This window comes from Podarcis muralis, chromosome 1 (assembly GCF_964188315.1).
Source record: "Podarcis muralis chromosome 1, rPodMur119.hap1.1, whole genome shotgun sequence".
Lineage (NCBI taxonomy): Eukaryota > Metazoa > Chordata > Lepidosauria > Squamata > Lacertidae > Podarcis > Podarcis muralis.
Window position 1 is genome coordinate 101,831,711 of NC_135655.1, and position 23,994 is coordinate 101,855,704.

At 43.0% G+C, this 23,994-nt stretch overlaps 1 protein-coding gene across 2 annotated transcripts in view; it reads left to right on the forward strand.

Moving 5' to 3' along the window:
• Positions 1–23,994, forward strand: part of LYPD6 (LY6/PLAUR domain containing 6) — a 62,747-nt gene that overhangs the window by 9,942 nt on the left and 28,811 nt on the right. Inside the window, exon 2 of one of the 2 annotated variants that reach the window (XM_028745711.2) lies at positions 14,819–14,903. The exons of the other annotated variant lie outside the window; for it this stretch is intronic. The gene's annotated coding sequence lies outside the window, so the exon portion shown is untranslated. The remainder of the gene's footprint in view (positions 1–14,818; positions 14,904–23,994) is intronic. 2 annotated transcript variants of the gene reach the window in all.

A 23,994-nucleotide genomic window follows, 5' to 3' on the forward strand; every position in this document is an offset into this window, starting at 1 on the left:
TGTTGATTATGTACGTCTTGCAGGTGTCATTGGAAAGTTGATAATACAGCCACATTTGCTCATCCTAGATAATTTTGTCCTGGCATTGACATCAAGGGCAGCACTTGGAATGAAAAGCTCCTCTTGGAGCAGGAAGCTCATTATGCTTTAGGCTTACACTCCTGAAACTGGCACAGAATTTATATGACATCACATAGCTGGCAAGATAGTAGCTCCGCTCCACAGGCTGTATGGAGACACAGCCTGTGTACAAATAATTCATGTAAGGGCTCCTTTTTTTTTTCCCAGCCGAAGAGGGAATATTAACTTTTATCAACCGGTAGTAGGGTGTCATCTTGGAAAACAGAGTCATATGTTTTCCTGTAGCCCTTTTCCATTTGTGAGGCAAGTTTTTTTCCCCTTCCTAGAGAATCAAATCTCTGTCTCTCTCATTTTTTAAAAAAATAGTGGAACTGCTCCAGAACTAAATGGAATGTGGTTTTGAGAACTATACCATTGGTAGCCCTTTTTGGATGAAGAACATGAGCAGGTGGGAAAAGAGCTCAGTGTCCCAAGTGACCCTTTCCATAAATCAGCTGGAGCTTGGCGTAGATATCAATTTGTGGTAAATCTCAATGGGCCATGTGAATTAGACCTCAGTATATGAGCTGCAGTGATTTCCTTGCGGCCATAAAATTTGTCCTTTTTTTCATCTGGAGGGCAAAAAGGGATAGACAGCAAATAAAGCTCTTCTCCTTTATTTTGGAGCTAAGACAAGCTAAAGACAACTTGGGTTTGGCTTTTCTGGTTTCGGTTCTTAAATACTTGTTCGAATCTCAGTGTTCCTTGTTTGGTATTCTTTCCCCACCCCCACCCCCTTTTCTCCTTCCATGGCTACAACTGTTTTGTTAAACTAAGTTCAAATCCTTGCTTGCCTATGAGGCTCACTTGTTGAGGCTAATCACTATCAATATTTAGTCCAGGCAAAACAGAACTACAGTTAGTGGATAGGCCATTTGACTCTGGTTTGAGTTTACAGTTTGTCCTGGAAGGGGGTTGCATCCCCCCTGAACAGGGGTGAGCCACCCATAAGGCTAGGTGAGGCTGTTAGCCTCGGGTGGTGGATCCAACCCTCTCCCTGCCCCTGCTATTGTTCTGCTGCCAGCCCTGCAGCCCTACTGGGGCTTTGCCCTCAATGCTGGTACAGTGCTGTTGCCTTCACGGTCCTCACCTCTGTTGCTGTGTCATGGTGGTAGCATGGGCACAGCCTCAGGCAAGAGTGCAGTTGTGGGACCAGTGGCAGTATGGGTGGGGCAGTGGGAGCAGGGAGAAAGCCCAGATCTGTGGGGGGGGGGGGAGTTGACATGGGGGAAGGGGCATAATTGTGGTGTTTTGCCCATAGCAGCAAAATGTCCTGATCCAGCCATGCCCCTGAATTTATAGTTTGGGGATACCCCTTGGCATGGTACTCTTGTTAGATGCATCAGCGGTGATGGGTTCCTTTTTCCAGCTTCAGCTGACTCACTCACCAAAAGCCTTCCTTGCTGTCATTGTGTATTTCCTTAAAACCTCCCAAATTGTTTCGGGTGGGTCAACCCTTAAATTGTTCAGAAACGTCAGCTGGTGCAAAGTGCCGCAGGTAGGATGCTGAAGGGCAATAACCAGTTTTGTGAGATCTACCCCAGCTGCTGATATATTTCTGTGGTCAACTCAGGCTGCTGATCTTAACCCTTTAAAGCCCTCAACACTTTGGGACCTGTATGCCTCAAGGACCACTGTCTTCCATATGAGCCTCCAAACCCAATTCAGTGATTGTCTGGGACTTTTTTTTTTAATAATAATTTTTATTAATTTACAACAAAAACAAAACATACATACTAATTTCACATCTAATTTTTCACAAATTGTTTCTTTTCTGGACTTCCTTCAGCTGTTCCGTAAATCATCCATAATCATTATTTTAGTTACGCATTCCCTAGTTTGTATTGTCATTGTTTATACCCTTCATGATTGTCTGGGACTTATTAATGAGTAAGCCCCATTGGACATGAGTATCATGCCTGATATATTGTATTCTGTTGGAAGCCACACAAAGTGGCTGGCGCACCCCAGTCAGATGGATGGGGTACAAGTAAGGAATTAGTAGTATTCTTACTACTACTAATATTAGTAAATAGACATAAAATTGCAGTGTTAAGCTTCAATTTCTGTGCTGTTTGACTTTTTTTGTAGTGTTCTTATTCCACATCCATAGCATTTGAGCATTTGTCTTGCTATTTCACTCTTTGCTTGCTGTGTTGCTCTTTATTTTATTTTATTTTTTTAAAGAAACATTTCAGAGCACCAGTAGAGAGCAGTTCTGTACAACAGGCCAGACCTCTGCAGATGTGTATTTTCCCAGCTCTCCCCAGCTCTCCCCAGCTGTAGCAGAAAGAGGGCACATGACCAGCCTTTGGAGCAACTGCACCGAAACCTGCCCTCTAATTAATCCCCGATACCTTTAACACTGTGGTCTAATTTGGTAAGAAGTTCAAAGGGATACAGTTTCACCTCTTGGCTCCTGGGCTGTAACTAGATAGCCTTATAGACAACATTGTTGAAACATGTATCTTGTGTCCATGTGTAAACTGAAGAGCGCTGCAGACCATGACCTAACTGTGAGGAACCTCCTTTGTGACAAGGGAACATGCCAACATTAAGACACTTCAGCGCTACTTAAGTTTGCTTCTGATCTTCACATGATGTTGCTGATGGAGGTGGTGGTGGTGTTGTTGATGATGATGATGATAGTAAGAATAATAATAAAATTGGAATTTAATGTAGCATTATGTACACAGGAAATGAGGTCTGCTCATGTATTTAAACTCCCCCCTCTTTCCTTCTTCCTGTTCCTCCTGAACCTGCCCTGTGGTTCCCCCAATCTCCAGAACAGTTTTAGGGGGAGGAAAGTCCCAAATGTGAGCAGAACTCATTCCATGCACGCAGCAACTTAGTTGAATCCCATCCAGTGTGCCTTCTAGAATTCATACGCTTACACCAGAATAAAGCTTTCTTCTTTAGACAGCTATTCCCTAGAAAGAGTTATGTTTTGCTTGAAACTGTGTTGGGACTTCTCTATAAATGCTGTTTTATGCAGCTGTGGGTTTTTCCATCTTTGCATCTCTTTCTACTGCTGTTACTCCGTACTGGTGGTTTCTTAAATGTCCGATCTGCATTACGTATGGGTAGCGTGAGTGCATCTTCTTTGCTTTTAATGTGATGCTTGCATTATGCATGATACTACTGAAGAATAACATGGAGGACAGTGAGATAAATAAACAGAGCTCTTGTTCCATCTCCTCTGTAGCATTTTAACCCTATTGGAGGTGTTGTTTTGAATCTGCCCACTGTTGGGTCAGAATGTTTGCACCCTGAAAACGCAATGATGTTAAATAAAGGAGTACAGTACATGGATGGTAAAGCAGACTTCTGAGAGGGTTTATTTAGGCAAAAAGCCCACTGAATTCAATGAGGCTTGCTTCTTAAGTGTGCATTGGATTGTAATCTAAATTACTGGCAATGGGAAAGAGCCTATATCACTTGATGGGGCTCATTGGGGTTCCATTAAGGCCTGTCCACAGTGCTGAAAATTACCTTTTGGAAATGAAATAATATTTTAATAAAATGTTTTGGCTGGATACTGCAAGAACCACTAGGGATTCAGAAGCTGGTACATATGTGAGAGTTATGAATGTTATTGATGTATGTCTCACTGAAATGCTTTTGATGTTGTAAGGAATAAGTAATTTAACAGGTGCCAAAGATGTATAGTTAAGAGACATCTATTTTGTCTGTGTTCACAGTGAGCCAATTGCCACTTCTGCATTTGTAGGATTTTAAATACACAGAGCTGTGATATTGACTGGGCAGATCCTCTTATGGTCATTATTGGCATTAGCCCCCAATTTTCAGACATTCACCTGAAAGGCTTTCTCATGGGCGTCCACAGCCTTTGCATTTTAGGTGTTCATTGTAACATAAATGAAATATGTACGTATTTTATGCCCTTTAGCTGAGTTTGTGAGAGTATCACACAAACCCGAGCAGGTACCTAGGTTCGGCCAGTACTGTGCTTTCCTTGTCAGGACTTAGTCGTGAAACATTTGAAGTAAAAAGATAAAATAAAACTATGCAAAACCTTGTTTCTCTTATCACTGTGTGACCAAAACCAACCCCCCCCCCAACTTGGAAATAGGGGCATATTCAGTGCAAGCTTAAATATTGGTGCAAGGTACTCTAATGGGCCCTCTCAGCCTTGAAGAGATCACAATGTAGATACCAATAATTATTTAATGGTGTCTTTAATAATGTCTTTCTTGATGCTCTGGGCAAAATGGGAATTGGGGTAGTGGTGTTTGGCAATTTGATGGTGTTGGGGAAACAATCATATATTTGCTCTCACCATCCTCTTGCAACTGGTTCATAGTGTATCTATGTACCTCACAGCCTTAACTCTCTCCCTCTGCTCAGAAAACCATAGTGGGGGAGTTGGGATACAGTAGGCACCCCTAGCAGAAAGAATTGTCAACACATTTGCCAAGTTTCCAATTCTCGAGATTTGTCGTGGGCAGTCCATGGCGCTTAAACTTCTAAGCTGGCTTTCTTGGTAGTTCTTCTGCCTTGAAACAAGTCAACTGGCAATGTAGATTTTCTTTATGCAGATGGAGCATAGTTGCCTCCAGGAGAAACACGCGGTATATTTGCTGAGCTTTTATAACTTGGACAAAAACAAAACTCATGATGTTTCACACTGGTTAATTATTACTTGGCACCCTTCATCTTCAAATACCTTTATGAATGTTCATGAATAATCACAGAAGGTGGTATTTATTATTGCCATGTAGCACATCAGACTATAAAGACATTGATTTATTTCTTTAATTTCTCTCTCCAGACTACGAATGATAATCGAGATTAGATTTGAGAGGTTGATGTCTTGTCTGATCTCCCCCACCCTGTAAAAGTCTTGGCTACATAGTCTTGCTCTGTACTAGACTCCTAATGGGGTTATTTCTGGCTGGGTGAGGATAAATTTATTGTGATGGATGGAACTATAAATTATCCGTTTGCCCTCATTTACAAATTAATGGCTTGGGTCCCGAAATAAAAGTGGAAAGTCAAATTAAGTGGAGTCGGTCATCACCATGTCTGAGACCTGTTCAGCTTCTTTGCTTCTCTCCAGTTGCTCTTTCATTACCTTCCTCAACAGTCCAACGTGCCTCTGCAAGTATTGCAAAGTAAGCAGACAGGACAGTAAGAGGGAAGGTTTATGGTGGCAGAATCGTTCTCAGTTCTAAGGTTCTCTTAGTGAAGGAGTGATCTGGATAGCAGTGGCCTGATAATAACCAAACAAAAAGCTAGCCACACTTTGCCTTTTAAATAGTTGCTTACCAGCTTGCCCAATCGGCTGTAGGTACTAACTGTTGATGGGCAATGCAAGGAAGCAGAACATGCGACTATATTAACTGAAGTGGCTAATCTAACTGACTGAAAGGTCATTCCGTCTTTTGGACAGTAGAAATCGGTACAGCTCCAATCTTCTTATGATTTTTAAAGAGTATCATCCCACCTCACTCTCAGAGAGCTACTAAATATTTCTTGCACTGTCTGAAAGTAATACTCCCTCCTAGAGACGTTAGACTGGCTCCTTCCTTGCTATCTTTCTGCTGGCAGGTAAAGGCCTTTCTATTCCAACAGGGCTTTGGGGACTGATTGTTTTTGAGGACAGAGCAGGTGCTGTGATTTTTCAAAAATTGTTATTGGATTTTTAAACATTAAAACAACACTAATTGAATTAAAATAATTATTGCCTTTCCCCATGTTCTTAGCTGGTTCTGTTTTATCTGTGTAAGCTGCCTTGAGTCCTGAACTGGAAAATGGCAGGGTATAATAACAATACAGATGAAAGTTTTTCTTTTGGGCTTTATTCTGCAGAATGTGGTATGAGTAAGCGCAGTGACGCTCTGGATGATAGGTCTTCAGTTGGGCACCCTGCTGCGCACTCTAAACAGCAGGGCTTCCACCAAAACAAACAAGCTTTTCATCATAGTAAAATGTCCTAGTGTTTTGACAGCTTTGTCTGGACATCACATTACACTGTACTGAAAATGGAAGCATTTGAGCCAATGAGAGTGCAGGGATGGTGTTCAGTTATTGACCCGGCACTTCATAGTTTACATTTTCAGTTAGGTGGATCCCCTGAACTCTTTCTGACTCAAGACATCAGATGTGCGTGAAGCTTCTCTTGTCATCGCTTGATGTGCATCACACATTATGCAAATCCTTTAGCGCTTACTGGTTCCATGCTCTGCATCTTACAGAATCTCTGAGTCTTTTGAAAGTAGTACTTAATGCAGTTGGATCTCTGTTCAGCTTTATGGAAGTCAAAAACAAGTCACAAATAGTTGTCATGGGACTGGGCCCTTCCTTAACACACCTTTAGTTGCTGGAAGATTGACACATTTTGCAGAACTGAAGGTGTGAGGAAAGGATAAGATTGTGAGTTCGTATTTCTCTCCCTCACTCCCTCACACACACTTATTTAGGGTTATTTTTTCCAAACAATAAGTATGTATATCCCACTTTTTAATCAGTCTTCAAGGTTACCAACAACAAATAGTGATCATAAAAAAGAAATATGAAAGTGGTGAAGAATAACAGTGCCCCAGACCAGAAATTAGCTGGACTGGTCTCTGCTTTCCAACTTAGATCAGTGAATTTCCCAAAGTCACATTAAAAGAAGAATTGGGTTTTGCCATGCTCTAGAAAGCAGATCTGGGACATGGGTGGTGCTGTGGGTTAAACCACAGATCCTAGGACTTGCCAATCAGGAGGTCAGCGGTTCAAATCCCCGCAATGGGGTGAGCTCCCGTTGTTCGGTCCCTGCTCCTGCCAACCTAGCAGTTCAAAAGCACATCAAAGTGCAAGTAGATAAATAGGTACTGCTTCAGTGGGAAGGTAAACGGCGTTTCCGTGTGCTGCTCTGGTTCGCCAGAAGTGGCTTAGTCATGCTGGCCACATGACCCGGAAGCTGTACGCCGGCTCCCTTGGCCAATAAAGCGAGATGAGCGCCGCAACCCCAGAGTCAGTCATGACTGGACCTAATGGTCAGGGGTCCCTTTACCTTTACCTTTAGAAAGCAGATGGTGATTAAGGTTGCCTTGTTAAATATGCTGGAACTTACTTCTGACCAGACAAGGAGTAACCCATTGATTATTTTGCCCTCTTTGGAATTGGTGTGTAACATCTCAGCTCTGTCCTTAGACATTGCTATACGAGGAGCACGCAAGCGTGAATGGGCAGCTCTTTATGCAATAAAGTATATTTCTCTATTCTCCAGGCTCCTGCTTTACCCAGACAATGTTCCCAATTCAAGCTTTGGTTCAGTACAAGTGGCAACCCACGCTTGGCAGCCGTTCCTGAATTCTTCTTCCTATAGCGGGAATGTGTGGAGTTCAGTTGCAACCTGCCTTCAAGTCAAGTGCGGCTGAAGGGCAGGTTTGCTAGCTCCTGACATCTTCTGGTGTCCCAGGGTAGGAGAGGAGAAACAATGGACCTTCCTATTAACAGTTCACGATAGGTGCCAGAAATGCCACCTGTCCACATGAAATGTGTGGGGTTAGCCACACTGTGTTTATCTTTTTTTACTACCTCAGTTAAGATGAAGCACAGGAGATGTGTACTCTTGCAGTGGGGAGAGTGAGAACACATTCTTCTGAGGCAGTAAGAGAAGCACATGGGAGCTCTGAAAATACATAAGGGAGACTGGCTCTGAAGGTGCGTTTCCTGAGTTTAATTCCTCTTCTCATCACCATCTCCTTTGGTAAGAGGCAGCCTCCCTCTTAAAGGATTGTACGAGACTGGTGGTTCATCACAGGTGATCTCAGGATGCAGGGATGGCCTCACAGGGATGGTGCCCTGTGTTGGCATAATGAGATGTGAGCATACACACACCCATCCCTGTCTTTTTCACCCCTTTCTACTGCTGTCAACAAATGAGTAAGATAAAAATCTTACTAATGAAATTTTGGAGTAGGATAAGGGAGTTGTTCATGCACTGTCAGGACAATTGTCATCAGAGGCAGGCTTGAGAGGTGGAGGCAGACCACCTGTTTATCTCCTCTCTGTTCATTTGGCATGTATAGGAAACAATAAGAACTCTCAGAATAGAGTGGGATGGTTGTTGTTCTTTGTGTGTGTGTGTGTGAACAGCTCCTTCTGTTGTCCTGTGTGGTAGCCAACATTTCTCTAGAAATGTTCCCCCAAAGTGTAGTAAGCAGAACAGAATTCTAATTAAGGACATTGCATATTTGCACAGTCAGTTAATTGTTCAGAGAATATTTTTGAAAAAGAGTTTTAATTTAAATAGCTTTTGCTGTTGGCAAATCTGTTTGCTTATGTTTGTGTGTGTGTGTGTTTAATGGTAAAATAATAATGTCTCCAATTTAACAATAATGTCCTGGGAACCTAAAATAGAAATGTTTGTTTACAGTGTATTTATGCAGTTTGTTTATGAGAAGGTCACACTGCTCTGTAACTTGTTCTGATTGTTTCCAGATTTCTGTGTTGTAATAAATTGTATACTATGTTGAACTAAATATCCCCCCCCTGCAATACAGAGTTGTATCCAGTTCAGCCATTTAAGAACGCCCAAATTTAGGATGCTTTGGAAAGGTTCATTTCTTTTAGCGTATTCGAAACCAAGGGCATTCAATGTGCAAGACTGTGATAAACAGACCAATAACAGAGGTACTGGTGGGGCTTCAGATGTTGCTGGACTACAACTCCCAGCATCCCCAGCAGCATGGCCAATAGGGATGCTGGGAGTTTTGGTCCTACAGCATATTGAGCCCCACAGATTCCCCGTCCTTGAAATATACCAAGAAAGCTTGCTAGCAAAGGGGTTCCCAGGTTTGCTGGTAGAGTCCTATAATCTGTGGCTGTGAGGTGTTCCCACTTGGCTTTTAATTAGAATTTCATCACTTTCCTCAGAGCTATTGTAATGACTGGTTACAGTGAAAAAAGATTTATGGGCATAAACGTAAGGCATAAAGTTCAACAGCCAAAAATTGCAATAAGGAATGTAGAGTGTAAACTCTTTTTTTCCCTTATCAGCAAGTGCAATTAAGACAGATGATTTCCATAGTAGTAAGCATCCTACAAAACCTGTCTGTTACTAATGTTGGCTACTCTGAAAGTGCTAATCTTAAATTTCTTGATGGTCTGAACTCTTGCCCTCCACCTCTGCCCAAGAGAGCTATATTTGGGCCTAGCAGATTATTTCTTGCACAGCTTACCTTCTGCATTTGCTGTTTTTATTTAAGTAATATTGGTCAAGAAATCAGTCAAACTTTGAAATTTTAGAGGAAGCACTTTTGATTAAAGGTTATTGGGAGGGAAATGCCCCCAGAGCTAGGAGATAATAGGAGTAGAAATATGGCTGATCTGACAGAAATGTTCACTATTCATGCTTGTGTATTCAGAACAATGGAACTGGCACTGGATAAAGACATGGGGAGGAAATGGAGTCTAGGATGGTGCTCATCTGACATGGCTAATGTAGTTTTAGCCTTCAGTGAATAGAACCATAATTTCCAGGTCGTGGGAAGGAACCCTTCCACTTGGTTTTGCTCTAGCCAGACTTCAACTGTAGTTCTCTGCCCGGTTCTGGGAGACACACTTGAAAAAGGATACAGGCATAATAGAATCAGTTTAGGGAAGGGCAGAGAAGGTCAGCAGTATGGAAAACAAGACTTCTGAAGGAACTGGGTATATATAGCCTGGAGAAGAGAAAACTGAGGAAAGGCGCTTTAAGAGCACTCTTCAAATAAAGGGCTGCCGATACAATAAAGGCCAAAGCCTTGTTCTTTACTGCTTCAGCAGACAGGATTAGAGCTTGCTGGCTTTAGCTGAAAGAGGTCAGACTTTGGTTGACCACCAAGAAATCTGCTTGATGGTAAGAACAGTTTGGAACCAATTCCTAGTGGGTTTGCACACTGTCCCTCGCTGCAGGTCTTTGGGTGATAGCGTGCTCTGACAGTTGGGCAAGATTGTTCCCTCCGGCCTGTGTTTCCCAGTTTAGCCTGAATTTGTTGATTTGGCCCCAGTTGCACTCGTTGACTTGCCCAATGGAAATTACCAATATGGATGCCAGCAGGGATTGGCAAGAGAGAAGTAGGTGGCAGCATATGCCATGCTTGAGCTGTGTTCTTTCTGTCTACAAAGCTGCCCTTAAATGGAAAGCTTAAGGTTGTTTATGTAGGAAACCTACTCTTCTGTATGTGGATGGGGAGATGGGCTGCTTGTGTACCCTGGGATTCTCCCCTGTTCTCCCTACGGGTCCGTCCAGCTCAGCATTCAGTGTTTGGGGTCGGCTGATGTTTGTGTAGGGTCCAATTCCATGCTGCATTCCACGATCTGTTTCTGCCTGTGTTAAGGTACTTCCTTGTTTTCTCAAAATAATGTGTATGTCGCTAGAAGCAGTTGAGTGCATGGCCCATGCCAAAGACTTGCAGTGTTTTGCGAGCCTTTGGTATTATATTGCATGCTCTTTCTCTCCTAAGTTAAATTCAACATACAAAAAAAAAGAGAAGTTTTATAGTAGTCAATTCTGAAAGCTACTAGTCAACTCTGAAATTTGCTAATCTTGTCTGCCGCCAGAAGCTAAACAACCAGCGATGCTGATTTTCTGATTGCCTTCCTTTTTTTCTGGCGCATAGTCATAAATGGGTTAATTTATCCAATGAAATGCCACTAAACCCAAAGCAGCCTTGGGATGGAGGGCAAGTGTATGTAAATAGCCCTAAATCAGAAAAAAAGTTTATACTATAGTATTAGTATTGGTATTAAATTTAGAGATGTAACTGTGACTACATTTCAGTGAATCAGACACTTGTTCTGGGACAGTAAGGGCCAACAGTGAATGGAGATGAAATGTGATGAAGGTGGATTTGATGCTACTGCAAATTCTTTGAGTAGACAAGATCCTGATCAAAATTCTCCTAACCAAAAGTGGATGAGCAGCAGAGTGGAGCTGGTCTGCTCTGGCAGCAGTAGCCTCAGGGCTTGTGGCATCCAAGATTCCAGGGAGAAAATGTCTCTCTTGTGTTCCTTTTCTCCTCGTTACAAAGCAACGTGCTTTGTAATTTTATATCCTGCCTGTCTTCCAACATGGAACTCAAGGTGATATTCATGGTGCTTTGAGGTGGACTCCCACTCAGACACTGGCCCAATCCAGACCTGCTTAGTTTCAGCCCCTCTGTTGCCTCATCTGCCTCCAGGCTGTACCCTGTTTGCTAATAATTATTTGCAAGGGAGCCCTTTTTCAGTGTATCTTGTGTGATTTTGGGTTGTTAAAATGTGTGTTTGTTTGTTTTCATTGTGTATCTGAGCTGTATAGAATTTAGGGGAAAGTAGGGTTTTTATTGTTATTATTTAGGTAAGAATATTCTTTTATGGGAAAGGCCCAGTAATGGAGATCTGGTGAAGCCATGCTTTCTAGCTCTCGCCCTCCCCCACAACAATGTTAAGCATATTTTCCTACATGCAGTGGGGGGTTAGATTAGAAAATGGGAATCGGTTCTATACTCACCTCATACTTGACAATAAGATAGAAGCACTTCAGTGTATAAGCTCCCAAAGAAAAGGTATGACATATATAGTGCCTAAGTAATTTTTGGAACTTTGTGTAGTGAACAATTTGTGACAGTACTTCAGTGGGTGGATTTGGAAGTCATGCGCCCTGCCTCAGATTTTTCAGGTCTTTGCAAGTGAAGAGAAGCAGTTGAAGAGAGTGTCTGTTGTTGTTTTGTTTCCTGCCAAACCTAAGACTGGAAAAATGTATAGGTAAAGGTAAAAAAAATACATACAGATGTTTGAGAAACATGCCAGTGTGCTGATTTGCCATTTAAAAGCTGTTCTGGAAATCTGTGAACCAAACACTTTAGCAATATGATTGTTCCTCTGTCTTTCAACATGGGCGTTGTGAAAGGGGTAAGTGTTTAAATTTGTACCCTGCATTTTTTAATTTATTAACAAAGCACCCTAAAAATGGTTTACACCACATAAAGCAAGATAAAACAACATTAAAACAACATTCGCAAGCAGAGCAATCAATAAAAGCTTCAGATCACTCAGCATTTTTTGAATGTCAGAATGCCTAAAAGTATACAAAGGAGTGGCCTGCTGAATCACCACTTGGAGGGGATTTCCACACAGAAGGTATTCTAACATTTGGGATGGAGGGATTTAAATGTGACTTTATATTTCTGCCTTCTCCTTGTTGGTATTTTCCTTTCTTGGTGTTTTCACGTGCCTTCAGGCTGTTCCAGCAAAGCCCTTTTTCATTGTACTCTGTGCTGAGATTATTGACGGCCATTGTGGAGCAGTGGTGGTTGAGGTTTCTGCGCAATATGGGAGGCAGTGGGTTGGGGGGATAGAAAATGGCACCCAGTTATCCTGCTGGTGCGTGGCTGTGCTGACAGTCTCTCTTTCCACCACTGTAACCCAGCATTCAAAACTCTCATTGTAGGCGTGTTTTGCGACAGGGAATTTCATAAACGCGAGCAGTTTCTGAGCTCTGGGCGCAGTACTGTGCCGAAGATTTCAGATTAAAATTGCCACTGTTACTCGGAAGTAAATCCCAAATGAGTTCAATGGGGCTTCCTCCCAAGTAAAATGTGCATGGATTGGGGACCTGAAAACTTTCTTTTCTTTTAACCCCAACATGTTTTGTTTAGGTTTTAGTTGCCTTGTTTAATGTACTTTTAATGTATGATGTCCTTTTAATTTGAAATATACTAGCCAGTTATTTATGATGGTTTAAGCAATTCATGTTAAAGTGTTATCTCAGACTTTGCTTAAAATCAAAACAAATTTTGGAGTGGGATCATTGAAGGAGCCCTTAAGTCTTAGGTTTGTGAACTGGACACTCAAGGTGGGTGTCTCTGCCATCAGTCGTATAGGCCTTTAATATGTGTTAACTGTGGTGCCAAAAAGATATATTTATATGAAGGAAAGGGGGTGTAGGGGGAATCCTGGGCTTGTCTGCAGAGTGGAAGGAAAGGAGGACCTTTTTCTGCCTCTCCACTTCCAGCCATTCTCTAAAGAATGAAGAAGAGATCCTCTTAAGAATATTAGGGGGTAGGGGAGGGGAAGCATGGCTATGTTTTTTGCAGTCTTCAGATGAGAACTAGACCATGTGGTAAATGAACATAAGATTTTAGCTGCAGTTTATTCGTTTTCAGCTTTGTATTCTTGTTATTTAAAAAGTGTGGCTAGATATTTCGTTGCTGTGCCCATAACCTAGGTTTAAGGTGCCATTTAGCTCCTAGCTTTCATAGCTCAGTTTCTAGCACTGCTCTAACCAATGATGCTGTTGGCATGCAGCAAAGCCAGTTACTGTTCTGGTTCAGTGTGCCAGCAAGAACCTATGCTGGGTAAACTTGCCCACATACCTCTCAGTATTTTTGGTAAATGCTCTGCGGGGAAAATAGAGGTTAGCAGTGGGCATCACTGCACAGGTTGTGCTATATAAATGTGTGAAGGAAGCATGGTTCTTGGTGCAGCAGTTAGCAGGTATAAGATGCAGAATTATCGCAGAGGAATGATGCAAAACTTATTTTAATGAAAAAAATGGTTACCTCATTGCCTCTCTTTTGCATGTCAGTACATTTGTCCTAGGGCACTTACCTGAAACATGTCAAGCTTGAAATCTGAGCCTAAGGACAATGCTCATAGAGGAAGTTAACAAATTATAGGCCTTGATCTGTTGGGACAAATGACATTCTGGTTTTCATTTTCTCTCCAGATCTCTCTGCAGTGGGCTGCTGTTTGATCCTGAAGCTTATTTCTAATAGGCAGCAGGGACAGGTTTAATCTTTTCTCCACCTTCGGTAGCTGCTTGTAATGTGTTGCAAACCACGAGGACCTGATAATTGCCAAATTTGTGTTATGACTAGTGCCGCCTTGGAGAAAAATGTAATTCTAGGTATATCACACAGTATGAACACTAACATTGTTTAGTGGCGGAGAACCTGGTGGACAGACCATAGGGTCCAGTGGGTGCCTTGTGCAAGTATTGTTAATGAGTTTGGTTCAGAGACATTTTGATGGCCGTTCTCATAACCCACACTTCTGCCAAGCGGCTGCTTAGTGGTAGTAGGGCAGGGGGAATTTCGGAGTAGAGAAGTGAAGGGAGGGCTGCTTAACCCTCCCTGGCCACTGCTTTACCCCACCCAGGGTTGGTTTATTTCTGCTGTTTTCAGCCCACACTTTGTTAAAACCATTAACTGGGTGGGTGGGTTCTGGACCCATACATGCAACACTGCAAGACAAAGTGGTTGAACGCTGGAAGTCTCGGCTTCCATGACTTATGAATGCAAATATCTTATTTGCAGACATGTCAAGAATTATTTTTTTTTACACATTTCAGAATATGTCACCAAAAAATATTGTTGAACAAAGACAGCATGCTCACCAGCTGTAGGTTCCTCCACCCCCCATATTTTGCAAAACTGTGTTGTGAAAGCAGGTAGTGCAAATTTGCTAAATTGTGCTCCAGACTGAATATAGCTGTTGTCTTTGCAACCCATTTTCTGCCTCTAATGTGGCCCTGCAGTACAACCCAAATTGCTTACGTGTGTATTTGAGTTGAGAGTATTGGGATGAGGCTTCATTTCAAGAACTAACATGCATTTAAGTTGGCGTTTGTGTTCAAATAGGTGCTATCATGTTCAATATTTCAGTGCCTTGATCTAGCTTGAAGGAATGTCAGCTTAAACTCATTCTTCCATGCTTCCAGAAGCAGCACCAGAAAGATCAGCTCAGCTGAAGCTGCCGTTGCTGGCTGGCTGCGTCAGGATGTTGTTTTAAAGGTTTCTGAATCAGTGAGTATGGGCTCCTCTCTCCCCACCTGCTCTTTTTGCTCCAGGGCTGTGTTAACAAATATAAAATATTCATTTGATTCTTGCTTTCTGGAAATGAAGCTCCCAAATTATTAATGTGATAAGACCAGGGGTACAGTCAAAAAAGGTAGGCCCAAGAGAGGGAAAAATTGCCTTGTAAATGTTATATATATATTCCCCAATATGTGTGCACACTAAACTTGTGTTTGTGGGATCTCTAAGGCCACATGCACATGTTAAAGGCTGCCATGTGGAGATCTTAATTGCAATTATTGTTTTTATGAGCTGTGAAGGAGGCTGTTTAATTACAAACTCATAAAGCATTTAGAACAGCTATCGGGGAAGTCTGTTGTTGTTGTCACCTGCCCTTCACCACATGCTCTCGGGGCAGGAACATTGGCTGATGAGCATAGAGTCATAGAGTTGTAGACCTGGAAGGGACCCTGAAGGTCAACTACTCCAACCCCCTGCAATGCAGGATTCCTGCCCACAGCCATCTCTGCAGGTGCTCAAACCACCAACCTTCTGGTTACCAGCCAGACCCACTGACCCACTGTGCCACATAGGACTATCAACGGGTTACATTTCTGACCACAGCCTCTTACTGCCAGGAGCTCCATAAGTAAAAAATAAAATGAAATAAAAAGGTAAAGGACCCCTGGACAGTTACGTCCAGTCAAAGGCGACTATGGGGTTGTGGCGTTCATCTTGCTTTCAGGCCGAGGGAGCTGGTGTTTGTCCAGACAGCTTTCCAGGTCATGTGGCCAGCATGACTAAACCGCTTCTGGTGCAACGGGACACTGTGACAGAAACCAGAGTGCATGGAAACACTGTTTACCATCCCGCCACAGCGGTACCTATTTATCTACTTGCACTGGCATGCTTTCGAACTGCTAGGTTGGCAGGAGCTGGGACAGAGCAACAGGAGCTCACTCTATCACGGGGATTCAAACCGCCAACCTTCCGATTGGCAAGCCCAAGAGGCTCAGTGGTTTAGACCACATCACCACCTGCATCCCATATAAGTACAGAGCCTCCCTCAAGGGGAAGGGTAGTGACAACCTTAAACAATGTAATTTTATAATAATCTGAATAAAGTAGACTTATTTTTGAGGAGCCTGAATTCAGATTTGGTTGCCCACACCCAGTTTGCACTAACTTCATTGGAATATTCTGAACTAGTAAATTTTGGATATGGGGACTATTTTTGGATGCAGATATACTGTGTGTGTGTGCTTGCTTGCTTGTTCCTCTTAACACTTGATTCTGGTTCAGCTACATCTCTGCTTGATCTTCTAACCATCCATGGTTGGGTATGTGGCCCTCCCTCCTTCCACTTTTCAGAACCTCACGACAGTTACTGTTATGTCTGCACCAGACACTTTACCTATTGATAGTTGAAAGTGGATTTTCAGGCTGTGTTTAGTTTTGTGGAAATGCCAGCACAGTTGTACCATACTCTTCTGTGTCTTAAGCTCCAAAAAAATGAAAGAGAGGAGCATTTGGAGGGAATAGGGTGCCATCCTAAACATGGCAAGAAGACCAGGCAGTGTTATATTCACACTGTTTTGTACTCTCTGTATAAGAGCTGTACTGTCTCATTATCCAGGGTCCCATTGAGCTTTATGTACTTGGAAATAGAGTCACGTGAACTCCTGAGTTCTGGTATTCTCATGATGAAGAAATAGCAAGTGGCATTGTCCTTAACTGCCATGTTAAGTAAGTATTGTTTTGGGGAGGGGGTGGCTGTATGCCTGAGTCCCCTTCTAATTCCTCAATCTAGCATGGCTTCAATTCCTGGACTAGCCAGGCTAGCTTCCTTGTGAGGTCATGGTCCTCGAAGGATAGACCATTAAGGTAATGAAGGAAGTCACTCTGTAGCAGAAGTGAGATCCTGCGCAGGAGTCCCTGGTTGGCTGGGAGGCCTGGGGCCTTTCTATGCATGGTAGCATAAATCTGGCAGGCCCCTGACCAACACCCCTCCTGCTGCACTTGGGCCTCTGAGGCCTGGGGCAAGTGTGGCCTGGCAGAAGAAAAATGAAATGGCCACCCTCCTTCAACTCTCTGGTAGTTTGAAAGACAAAGGCAGAGTTGGGAGTTGAGTTACGTTCACTAGAAGCTGGAAGGCTGCAGGCTGGGCAGCTGGGAGAAAAGCTACGCCTGATTTCTGCTTGAAACCAAGGCATTGGCTATGGGAGAACAAGACCCTTTTGTGGTGTTAAGATTGAATATATGTGTAAATAAACCATATATCCTAAAGACACCACGGTCTCCACCAGGCCTGTGCAGGCAGTGGGGCAGCCAGGTACATTTGGGCCGGGCCTCTGAAGCCTAAGTTGGCTGGGGTCCCCCACCCGGGGCCTACCAGACTTACCCTGTCATGCAAGAACTTCCCATGCCTCCCAGCCAACAAGGAACACCTGCCCTGGGTCTCAGACAAGCTCTGCATGGGCCTGGTCTCCACTTTCCTTCATTCCCAGGAAACCGAACCCTGGGTTAGTGTCTAGAACCCCCGGAATCTTGCATCATTTGGAGGCTGGAATGGCGCAGAACAGTATTAAACTGTTGTGGAATGGTCCTTCCTGGTAGCTTATATGCATGTCTTGGGATGCTCTTTTGATGTTTCTTGTTCATCATTATCATCGTTGGTTTATTTATATACTGCTTTTTGGCCAAGGCCGTTAAACAGACTACAAAAGAAAATACAGTAAAGGTGTGCGGTAGAGTCAAATACAATAAATCAATAAAAGTTTGCATCGCTTTTGTTCTTGCAAATAATGCACTGCAACATCAATTTGCAATCAAGTAGATGATCTGATTCCTGTTTCAGATGACTGCCAGCTCCTAGAGATTTGTTGTTGTGGCTGTGTTTTTGTATTTCGCTTTCCCTCCCAAAAAACTGTGTATATCCCAGGGGTGAATGCTGCTTGTAAAAAGATCCACTTCCAAGCAGGAGGGCTGCAGCTTGTAGCCTGCCATGTTGTGACAAGCTGGAGAACTCCTTATTAGTAGGTCTCTTGGCAGGGAAAAGTTCCGGTGTTCACCTGGTAGGCTGGAAACACTGTTAGTAAGGAGAAGCACTTGGGGGAAAAGGCATTTGTCTGCTCTTCTCGCCGTGGAATTATTTGCAGCCTCGAGCTCTTCTGAGCCAGCCAGTCTGCTTGGAGGAAACTGCTCCAGTTTGCCTTAGTGTCAGCCTGGGTATCACCTTCCATCTGATGAGCAAAGTACAGTGGTGCCTCGCAAGACGAAATTAATCCGTTCCGCGAGTCTCTTTGTCTTGCGGTTTTTTCGTCTTGCGAAGCACGGCTATTAGCGGCTATTAGCGGCTTAGCGGCTATTAACGGCTTAGTGGCTTAGCGGCTTTAAGAAAAAGGAAACAAACTCGCAAGAACTCGCAAGACGTTTCGTCTTGCGAAGCAAGCCCATAGGGAAATTCATCTTGCGGAACGACTCAAAAAACAGAAATCCCTTTCGTCTAGCGAGTTTTTCATCTTGCGAGGCATTCGTCTTACGGGGCACCACTGTACTTTTTACGTGGCAGGAGGAATAACCATCCTTAGATCAGTCTGTGTCCAGTTGTTACCAGTTTTGCATATGTTCATCCCATCCTGTTTCCACAATTATCTGTGTAGTGGCAACAACTGATTTATGCACATACAATTGATGTGCAATTGCACAGATGTGCATTGCAGCAACTCAGAAGTTGCTGGAAAGGGGGCTGTAATAGAAGGCATATTGAGGTGGAGTGGGATTATGTTTACTCCACGAACGCACACAGGGGTCAGGAACATAAGTCCCACACAAATCGGTTGTTGCCTATATATTAAAACACATATTTATGCGTTTCAACACAAAGATCACATTGAAATATGCCTTTTAACTCAATTACATGCATTTCATCATAAAATATACATTTTAATTCACCTTGGCACTTTTTTAAACCAGGTGCCGAATCGCAAAATTCAAAGAAGTGCAAAAATAGAAAAATAATTGCATCTAGTCCACCCATTAGTCCACGGAGCTTCTGTTTCCATCACAGTTCAGAGTAATTGAATTCCTCAAGTATTTGTACCCATGAGAAGAGCCCTGCTGAATCAGTCCAAAGGCTTTTGGGTTCAGGTTCTGGGTCTTGCTGGGAACAGAGAAGTTAAGTTCCCAGAAGCCAGTACTTGGGAACTGTCAAGTTGGTGACTTCAAGAAGTATGCATTTTGTTCTATTTGAAACTGAGTGTTGTAGTTAATAGATAAAATGTATATTTTTACTTTCATATTTGAATTACAAAAGATACGGTGTTATCTTGACAAACTTCTGAGCCCTGCGAAATGGAAATGGGAAAATCTTTTGGAGGATATGAATAACTTGTCAGTGGTTAAGTGTGCAAGTAGAAGTACAAACCAGGTTATCAGATTAATTTGGGAACAAGGCTTTTTCTATGGTAATGCCACATCTCTGGAGAGATGTCTGCTTGAGTTTGTTGTTGCTCAGGTACCAAGAGAAGGCTATCTTGTTTTCTTGGTCCTTGGAAAAAAATATCTCTTCAAGGTTTAACTAATTATTATTGCTTCTGCTTTTACTTTTGGCTACTTGTTACTTTATTTATGATTGCTCTTCTAGAATATTCACACCTGATGAAATAAGCTGCTTTGGAACACTAATGGTGGGGGGGAAACAGGACAGGAATACAAATTTGGTTAGATTAGAAAGGTTGAAAACACACTTTGAAGCATGCCCCACCCTAAAAAGAAACCTGTAATTTGTTAAGGGTGTTGGGAATTGTATTTAAGTGAGGGACAAGCTATAGTTTTCAGGATTCTTTGAGGGGTGTATGTATGTGTGTGTATGTCTGTAGAATATCCTTTAAAAGTATGGTGTGTATGTAGCCAAAGAGAGCACATTCATGAGCGCTTGAAAAAATGCTGCCCTTTTTAGCTCCATGAACTCCCCTTGCAACTTGTAATTAGCAGCAAGACTAGATGGTCCACTTTTTCATGGAGTAATTAGTACACTAATTGTGCTTGACTGTTTGACCATACTTGCCTGCTGTAATTGAGGTAGGACGGTGAACTCCTTCACCATGTCTGCTCTGGGTCTTAACCAATGACTATGTGATATAATGAAGCCTGCACAGACGTCAAACCAGCTAGAGTGTGTTTGACCTTTCCCAAGGCTTGGGAGGAAGGGGTGGGGGTGGGGACAGGAAAGGAAAAAAATGAGTGGAGGTGTTGGGGAGGGAGATTTGTTGAGAAGAGAAAGACGTGGAATGATTTTTGTCTGTTTAAAATGTCAGCCAGCCCAGGCATGGAGAAAAAGTGGGAGTGAAACTGAGCCACCAACACAGAATACAAGAATAAGCAAAAACATAAACAAGCAGTCCTGTGTATTTCTATTTACAGGTAAGCCCCACAGAATCCAAGTGTGTACAGTGGGACCTCAGGTTGCATACGCTTTAGGTTGCATATGCTTCAGGTTACAGACTCCGCTAACTCAGATATATTACCTCGAGTTAAGAACTTTGCTTCAGGATGAGAACAGAAATCGTGCAGCGGCGGAAGAGCGGCAGCGGGAGGCCCCATTAGCTAAAGTGGTGCTTCAGGTTAAGAACAGTTTCAGGTTAAGAACAGACCTCCAGAACAAATTAAGTTCTTAACCCGAGGTACCACTGTAATCTTAAAGTTCAGGAGAATTATGGAATCTAACATCACTGGTGCGATATCCCATCAACTCCTTAGTTTTCATCTGGTGGCTTCGAAACCACAAGTGAGACACACTCTGACCTATGCTGAGTCACAGCAGTGGCATCACTTGCTCCCCCCACCCTTCCTAAGGAAAGGCATGGGAAGGGTGACTAGGGGCAAAAGGATGATTTGCTTACATACATATATTTTTATAAGTATGAAAAAGAAAAGGGAATTTCAGCAGATAGATTCTTTTTTCCTCAATACTGGAAGACAAGCTAGTTTGATGTCTTATGGGGAGGTCCATAGCTGAGTGGTTGAGCATCCGCTTTGCACGCTGAAGGTTTCAAGTTCCATGTCCTGCATTTTAAGAGACCCTTCCTGAAACCTTGGAGAGCCTCTGTCAGTGGTGACAATATTGCGCTTGATGGACCAATGGCCTAGCACAGTGTCTTCCTATGTTCCAAAGCTGTACCAATATTCCATCTGCTGTGCAGCCATCTTGGGAGTGAGCTCCCGTTGCTTTGTCCCAACTCCTGCCAACCTAGCAGTTCGAAAGCATACCAGTGTGAGTAGATAAATAGGTACCATTGCAGTGGGAAGGTAAATGGCATTTCTGTGTGCTCCAGCACCAGAAGCTGTTTAGTCATGCTGGCCACATGACCTGGAAAACCTTTCTGCGGACAAACGCCAGCTCCCTCGGCCTGAAAGTAGAGATGAGCACAATACCCCATAGTCTAATTCGAATGGAGTTAACTGTCCAGGGGTCCTTTACCTTACTTGAACCACTTCACATAAACCACTTCTAGTGCTGTGCAAATAAAAGTAGTAGTGATATAGTTGAAAAATGGCTTCAAGACGGAGTTAATGGAGTATCCACTAGTGATGCTAAATCAGGACCAGTGTGAGATTAGCACTTGAAATATATATGTGTTAAACATGTGGAAAAACTCTCCTTATTTAGCTGGCCATCAGCATTGACCTTTCGCGTCCTATTTCTGCATCGCTGCTTGCCATGCATATGTTTCTCAAGTAGTAAATACAATTTTGGTGGTTTTAATTCCGGGCCTGCTCTTTATCCTTATCAAATTTTATCCAATTTATTCCTGGCTGCTGCTCTCCAATTTAGACATGCTTTTGTCCTTACCTTTGGTGAAAACAAAACGAAACTCTTCCAAATACAACAGTAACAGGAAAAGCCTGGGTACGTGCTGTGAAACTGCACCATGTGATTATTATTACAGAGGGGATTTTTTTGGTCTGTTTTCTGTAGTTCCAGTGATGATTGCAGCAAGGTTCAGCGAAAAGTGAGATTCTGTGAAATGATATGGCAGCATGAATTTTGTGTTGTTCTGGGAACAGTTGCTTCCATTGCATTGCAGCGTTCCACTCCATCACAGCAATTTTTCGTTTCTGCACCCCAAATCAAATTTGCACCAAAACAATGTCAGTTGTTGCCTAACAGGAGTGAGGTAAGGGCTCAAGGACTACAGTGGGATTGCAGAGTGTGCTGTCAGATTATTTACTGTTCAAGTCCATTGCATGGCATCTGATGGGAGATCATACACAATGAAATAATAATAATAATAATAATAATAATAATAATAATAAAATTTTTATTTATACCCCGCCCTCCCCAGCCAAGGCCAGGCTCAGAGCGGCTTACAAGCAATAATAAAACAAGTTGAATGATTACAACTTAAAAACAAAATTAAAATACAACATTAAAATATTGAAACATTAAAATATTAAAATGTAGCCTCATCTCAGGAGGAGAAGGAAAAGAAAAAAGAAAGAGAGGGAGGGAGGGAATCAAATTGGCTCCAAGCCAAAGGCCAGGCGGAACAACAGGCCCTGCGGAAAGAAATCAGATCCTGCAGGGCCCTGGTCTCATGAGGCAGAGCGTTCCACCAGGCCGGAGTAAGAGTTGAAAAGGCCCTGGCTCTGGTTGAAGCTAATCTAACTTCCTTAGGGCCCGGGACCACTAGGGTGTTGCTACTGATGGACCTTGAGGTTGGATTAGCTTGGATTACTTCTCATTGCCACATATTTTCCCATTGTAAGCATGTTGCACAGCAAAGCTGTCGGAGGCCTGATTCAGACATGCAAATACTATTGTGACTTGGTGTGTGTGTGTGTGTGTGTGTGTGTGTGTGTGTGTTGGGGGGGGGGGGTTGAGATTGAAAATTTGACCTGCCTGGAGGTTGCCCCACTTGACAAAGGGTGTGTGAGATGTTGCTTTCTGAGGTACCTTTGATAGCTTTCACCACCCCATCCCCAAAATGATATTTTGAAAGGATTGTGGAAGCGGCTCCATTTTAAGGGATTGCTATGCTAGTGTTGCAGATAGCGCCCTCACTGGACTTAGGTGAAAGCCGAAAGGAAATACAAAACTACTTGTATGCAGGATCACTAGCCATTTGAACTTACTTCTAAGCCACCTTCTCCTACAAGATGTATCAAGGTGGTGTACAGCAATGTATACAAATGCAATGGAGCATAAAATTCCATAAAACAATGCAAATTTAAATGTTGGGATCTGGATGGCATCATGTTGACTCCCTTGTGCTAAGTCAGGCTTCCTCAAACTAGGCCCTCCAGATGTTTTGAGACTACAATTCCCATCATCCCTGACCACTGGTCCTGCTAGCTAGGGATCGTGGGAGTTGTAGGCCAAAAACTTCTGGAAGTCTGAGTCTGAGGAAGCCTGTACTAAGTCATGATTTAGCAACACATGGAAGGAAAAGTCTGGGCAACAGGGCTTGTCCTCCTTTTGGCACCGCTGCATGGTGGAATTTGAAAACCCTTTGGTTTCTTTTAGAATTCATCTTGTTGCAATGTCTGAATCCAGACAAATTGCTGTTAGTTTTCACAATGGTTTACGAAAATAAGCCAACTTTAAACTATAGTTAATGGAGCTAGCTTCCTTTCATAAACAATAGTTAAGATTGACCACCATTTAGGGTTCAGATGTAATGCTATAAACTGTGGTTAAATGGAAATGGAAGCTTCCCATTACCTTGTCGAAGAAGAGCGCCTGAGGCTTATCATAATGGCTTAGGGTTACATGCTTATTTATTTGTTTGTTCATCTCGCTTATGAATCACTTCCCACAATGTACCGTATTTTTCGCTCTATGGGGCGCACCGGACCATAGGGTGCACCTAGTTTTTTGGGGGGGGAAATAAAGAAAAAAATGTTTATCCCCCCCCCCCCAGCCCCAAAGAGCAAAGAAGCCAAGACAGCCAGTGGGATCCATCCTGCTGGCTGTCTTGGCTTCCTCTTTAGCCACGCACAACCTCTCCAGCCGGGTTTGGTAGAAGCCAAGGCTTGGTTTGGCTTCCTTTTTAGCTGCGGGGCTGGGGCAGGGGAAGCCTGAGCTTCCTCTGACCCC